The sequence below is a fragment of the Mytilus edulis genome, chromosome 7 (assembly GCF_963676685.1).
Source record: "Mytilus edulis chromosome 7, xbMytEdul2.2, whole genome shotgun sequence".
In the NCBI taxonomy this organism is placed as follows: Eukaryota; Metazoa; Mollusca; class Bivalvia; order Mytilida; family Mytilidae; genus Mytilus; species Mytilus edulis.
The window spans coordinates 69,058,148-69,065,017 of NC_092350.1; positions in this window are offsets into that span (position 1 = coordinate 69,058,148).

Below are 6,870 nucleotides of genomic sequence, written 5' to 3' on the forward strand. Positions count from 1 at the left end.
ATGATCATAACTATACTACCATCGAGTTTGTTGAAACAATTAAGGCATATAAACCAAAACACAGTTTGCATTTATTACGATTTCTATAAATGTTCTAACGAAACATACTTGTTCATTCGGTGATTGTTGATGGCAAGTTGATTAACTCTCATGTGTGTTGTCGAAGTTTACCGAATCGTAACATTGACAACCAATCAAAAGCCCGTGAAACGTAAATGAATTGCTAGAGTTATGTGTTTTATAGGTTATACTCGTTTCTGTTAGTTGTTTTTTTTTTCTATGAAAGATTCTTCAATTGTAGTGCAATTTATTTGGTGTACAAGAATCAGGTATAACCATTTATCTTCCAGTGCACGTGTGCTTTTTTTTGTCACGGGGTTTTCCTTTGCACTTTTGCTGTGCAGTGGTGGCTAATGAACAAACACTAACGGTTCTTTAAAACACAAGGTTATACGTTTGATTTGAATAAAAAAAACATAGCAATTAGTTGAATTCAAATAGACTATTTTCTAAATGCTAACTTGCATTAATGAAACATTAAAATGCAATTAACTCGGTTAAACTAAAAGTAAATTGAAAATATCTGATAACTCAAGAATTCGTCGATACGTCCCTTTAAAATTAATGATAAATTACAAATACAATTACATATTGCTATACTTTCGTTTCAATATATTTTCTTTCATTGCAACCATTAAAATGAAATGAAAAATTATAGTGTCAAGCGTTAATGCACTTTTAGAATAACTGGAATAGTTACATGTATGTGTCTAGAATCGATACCGTGTGTATTATTTGTGAAGTGCATACGAATATTTATAGACAAAGTTTGGTATCTTCCTAGGGGATTTTATAGAAAAAGGACGAGATTTCCTTCGTCATAACCCTGGTTCGTCAACTTTCTGCTTGACCAATTTGATCACAAGTTTCAGAATACAATGCATTAAACGAATTCAAGAAAATGATAGAGATGTATTACCAGCTCTGAAATAAAAAGAAAGTTTAATTAATTAAATAGTTTAACAGTTATTTATTCTTCGTCCAAATGTTACAGTTCAGTATTCGAATATGCAATGTTGTAGACATTAGATGTTTTTCATAGAAGTTTCGGCATGTTGAAAACAAGTGGAAATATGTTCTTTTTCTTCACAAAATACAATATAATTCGTGCATTGTGTCGACACCGTTTTAATATTATATTGACAATTAAAAAAATCTAAATCTATTAAGGCAACAGTAGTTTACCTATAACATGTATAACATATATACTAGTAATCAAATGTCATACTTCGTTAATGATAAACAAGCAATGAAACAAATAAAAACTTTTAAAATCGAAACGGGTAATTTAAAAAGGAGAAAAAAACAGAAATGCAAAGGAATAACAAAAAGAAAAGGAAAAGACAGAGAAACAAACAATACAACACGTAGCATTCTATACACGTCAAAATCAAAAGACAACAATAGTTATTATGACTGAGGAAGAATATCATATATGATTTCTGACACACTTTTGTCATAATGGCCAAACAGCTCATGATGGCGACCGTAAAATGTCTTGAGTGATGACCTTAATTTGATTGATTCATAGCCCCGACACATATACTCCATATGATGGTACCGCTGGGATGTTGCTACACAGAAATGGAAAGTTGACTATAGGAAAATTAAATCATCGTCTTTGTCAGAAATGTTGGTATTCAACCTACCATCAGTTGTCATTTCGAGAAAAAGGTCTAAATATGAAGCAGATGTATCTATGTAGGTAGTATCTTTAATTTCAAGTTCACTTGGATATATTAAATATAAGTGATCACTGAATTTATTATTATTAAGAGACAGTACATCATCCATATACCGAAAGGTGAAATTAAAAGACTGGGCTAATTTCTGTTCTCCTTTCTGTACAAGCCCTTGGATAATAGGAATATAAAAACAAATCTGCAAGTAGAGGAGCGCAATTTTTACCCAGTGGGATTCCAATAGTGTTTTGGAAGACCAAACCTCCAAATTTCAACAAATATGTTGTTAATTAAAAGTCGAGCATTGCAGTGATATCATCGTCGGTATATGTTTTCCTTGACTCAGTATAATTTTTCACAAAGTAAGCTGAATTCCAGCCCAAAACAAGATTTTTAAAACGTCTAGTGCTCTTTTTGTTAAAGAAACATAAGCTGACGAGTTCTTTCAGTCGAGCTTTAAGTTTAGTATGTGGAATAGTGGTATAAAGTACTGATTCAAAATATTAAGGTATAAACATTTCACTCCAAACAATTAATTACAATAAGCGTGTTTTATTATGTATCAAATCATGAAAAGTTCAAAAGGCTAAAATTATTAGAACGATATCAAAATTACTGCATTTGACAATTAAAATCTTGCAATTTGTATTTTCTGCTGTACCACAAAACCGGCAGTATAAGTGATGAACCCTTAACCATGTGTGATAGGTATATAAAATGTTCCCTGCGGACTTTCACCTTTTACGTAACAGGATAAAGCAACTTGATCAGCTTTTTTGTATGAATGTTTAAAATATGGTTTATGATTAGATTCAGTTTACATATGTCACGTACGTTTATTCGAACTATTATGGTAATAATTTCCATAGGACGTTGTACATTGGCTCATCAATCATTCATTTGAAAAACTAGTTAAGTGTGCAGATTGGTCCCGAGTGGGAAAACAGTGAACCATATATTATTTGATAAACCATAGTTGTCGACCAGTTTCTTTAGAATCTCATATGTATCATGTTATTTGCATTTAACATTAATGACATACTATTTTTAAAGTTATAATTATATTCATTTAAGATGATTGATATAGTTATTACAGTCCTAGGATCGTTTAAATTTTCCACTACACCATATACCATTACAGCATTCACCGTGTGCCATACACCATACACGTGACATTTTTGCACCAAAGGCTTACACACTTTTTCTTACAAAGCGTGCGACTACAAAATTATTCGTTATCTTAAAAAACTAATTTTGATCACAATATTGTAAATTAATGTATGAAATTTAAAATCAGTTAGTCAATATTGTGCATAGTTTAAGTATGGTCTTCCATGCAATTACACAATTCCCGATCACACGTTACACCATTCCCCTTACACCTTTCACCATACATCATAGTACCATGCACCTTCTACCATTGCACCATCATATGCCATACACTATTACAACATACACGTTTATGGGGAGTTTAATTCATTCAAGGACTGTAACTATATAAATATTTTTGATACAGGTACATGGATAGAATTATAAAGGTAAACTTATTCGTATTTGTCTTTATAAACCTTAATGGGCAAAAACATTTAGGTATTAAACCAACTGAACTGAAAGAAGACCAAAGCAATAATTAAAAAAATAAACCGAAGATATGAAAACAAAATGTTTACTAATTCAAAAAGTCATATTGTGTTAAATAGTACAATGTTTTTTATCACATCATAAGATTTTACAAGTTAAAAAAACAATATTATGGATAACACATTGCACATAACTTATTGAGAAAGCACGAACATGAAATTGATCAGAGATAAAACATTCATATGTCATATTGCATGTTATGAAGTTAGGTTTTTGTCTTTTAATGAGAAAACGTATAATCCAACATCAGTTGAAAATATTGTGAGAAACATCAAAAATGTATTAACTGCGTAGAAGCTTATATTCACGCAATACAAAAATCTATTTCAATTTTGATAATATTTGATTTGACACTATCCTCTTTTCAAAGAAACTAATTATGGCAATCTTCTTCAGAGTTTAAAAAAAAACTATATCAAAACATATTTCAAAATGTAACTCAAAAATCATCTATCTACCTTGTGAAAGTAATGAGTTATAAGTGCATTTCATTATATAAAGAACGCAGTATAATCAAGAATGTGTACTTCAGTCAAATAGTGATTGCCGCAAGGGGGGAAATGATAGTGGGTATCCATCAATTACATAAAATGATTACAAGCAGAGTAAAACACAAACAAGAAGATCAGAGTGTTTGTTGCTATTCTTCATTTCCAAGTCACAGTGATGCCTTCAACACGGAACAAAAATGCCCTCTCACCTCACGACATTTGCGATGGCCAGGTGGTTTAAGTGATTAAGTTTTGTAGTTTATTGTAATCGCTACCCAGTCAACACTGAGTTGGAAACAAATTTCATACAATTAAATATGTGTGTAGTTTATATGTATTTTGGTCTTCGTTAAGAGCTTTAACCAAAACAAATTCTACAGCTGCGTATTTCATCCAAACGAGTATTTGTAACAATACATATGATATGACCTTACATCTGTCCTATGTTCGCATTTAAACACGGAAGTAGTCGTATTTTACCGACAAAACCCTTGGGACTCACTACGGATATGGATCTGGTGAAAAAAACACATCACATCAGTTGTATATTGACAACTTCAATAAGCTCATACCAATCGAGTCAAGATGTATACACTTAATACAAATGTAATACATATTGTAAATCGTTTCAAAAATTGATACGAGTAGATTCCATTGAACAACTACATTTTAGAAAAATAAATCCGAGTTTTTTGTGTTTTTTTAAAACAGATTTAAACACTACTGTCAACAAAGTGAGTATATTCTATTATAACGTGATAGCTAGATATTCAGAAATATGGATGCTAACAGCTGTTTGCTTTAATGATCCATTCCATATCAACATTCTGAATCAACTTTTGATTTTATAGTAAACAAAATTAATTGTAAAAGAAAATAGAGAAAAATAAATAAGCAGAGGAATTTAAGTTATCATCAAGAACAAGTTTTTGGTTTTACTTCTTTGTAATCTACACATGATTGTAAATTCAGTGCGAATAAATTTTGCCTGAAGGAGTTGCCAATGCAATAACTTGTACGTTATTAAAATACAGATTAAGGTGTGTTAATAGTACCATAAAGATGCCTGTATCACGCAAAATGGATACTGAACAGAATATGTTTATGCTTATATCATCGGTAGATCACCAAAGACCCAAGTTATAATTTGTGATGGTTTGATGTGAACTATACATCATTGATTTCATTACACAAAGTGTTATGGTGGCGTGCAATCATACGCTTTCTTTCAAGGATCAGGACTATATTGTTTTTAACACTTTGAAGTTTTTGTGAAGTAAACAGATGATGTCGGCTTTGTGTAGGTTATCAAATTAGAATTACTTCGCTCACAGAAATCCCAGTAGATCTTGGACATTGTCGATTGAGCTTGAAGGTGTTAAGCACTATCTAGAAGAATTTTCTTAAAAAAGAAGTAGTCAAGGCAACCATTGACGTCACATATACTGTTGTTTGCACAAATCGCATTTATTAAACGTATGGTTATCATAAAATGTGTATACGTTGCCAAGAATATGTATTAAATCACGCTTAGAGGTATCATGTGAAGGAATTAAGGCAAAGTATATCTGGGTTAATCAAAACAGTTGTTATACGAAACTGAAAGCTGTTGTAGTGGTCTAACAGAGTGGTATACACATATATGAAAACGAAAACAGACAGAAACCGGCAGCAAACGATTTGTTTTTTGTATTCTTTTAAACCAGAATAACTCAGTTTTTGTATTGTGTATATGATATAATATTTCTTGACACTTTTGTTAACTTACGTTTTTTTCCTTTATTTCTACTAATCACAAATCCATGTTGTTGTGATAATCTGGTATGCAATTGGTTCAGGTAAATATAAATAAAGTAACTTTGAATGTGTATTAATATTGCACTTTTTATGAAGTTGTAGTTTGAACATACCATGAGTAGAGTTATTCAAAGGTATGTCCTTTTGCGGCGTCAAACTTTAGCCTCAGACACTTTCAAACTTGTTCATGTTTCATAATCCATAACAACTTGACTAAACAGGAAGATTTTCAGGTGGAAAGTGCGAGTGTTTTGTATATAATTGAAAAACATAACAGTGGTGCGTTGCCATGGACGGAATGTGCATCGTCTCAACCTTGACAGTTATCACATTAACACATTGTCATTATGATGTATCACACTCAGTACAGTTTGATACCAGATATATCTATTCATTCAAAAAACAGATAGGCGCCCACAATTTGAACGGCAAAATCAGATAGTTCGTTGATATTAGTTCTTTATTGATCAGAGACGAAAATTTCGTATTTTTTGTCAGGTATTATTGTTTTTATTTATCAATGACAAAATGTTAATCCACCATGTTGTGAGACAAACTTACTCTTTTGTGTAAGCTTCATAGAATAATCATCAATAGTCACGCAGTGCTTAACCCTTATTTAATTTCATGGCTATGGTAGAATGAATGTCTCTTGATTTTTAGATTACACCTTACAAAGAACATAATTATTTAAATTTTGTTTGTGCCCTTGTCATACAAAGCCTCATACAAGTAAGCTACAAAACCTGGTTGAATCCGCCATTTTATACTTCGGAACATGTATGTACTAAGTCAGAAATATTACAGTTGTTATTAATTCGTTTGATGTGTCTGAGTGTTTGAGTTTGCCATTTGATTAGGGACTTATCGTTTTGTATTTAACTGGAAGTTCGGTATTTTTGTTATTATAACTTTTTACTGTTAGGGTATTTGACCCTCTTTCTATATGGCTATAGAACTTCAATACAAAGTGTTTCCCGTTTTTCCTTTTACACTGGCCATTTTGTTTGTTGTGAGCCAAGGCTCCGTGTTGAAGACCGTACATTGAACTATTATGGTTTACTATTACAAATTGTGACATGAATGGAGAGTTATCTCATTAGCATTCACACCACATCGTCTTACATGCATATCTGTTTTATCCAAATGGCAAAATGATGAGACTTAACCCCTTATTTTTAATATAAAAACTTTGATAT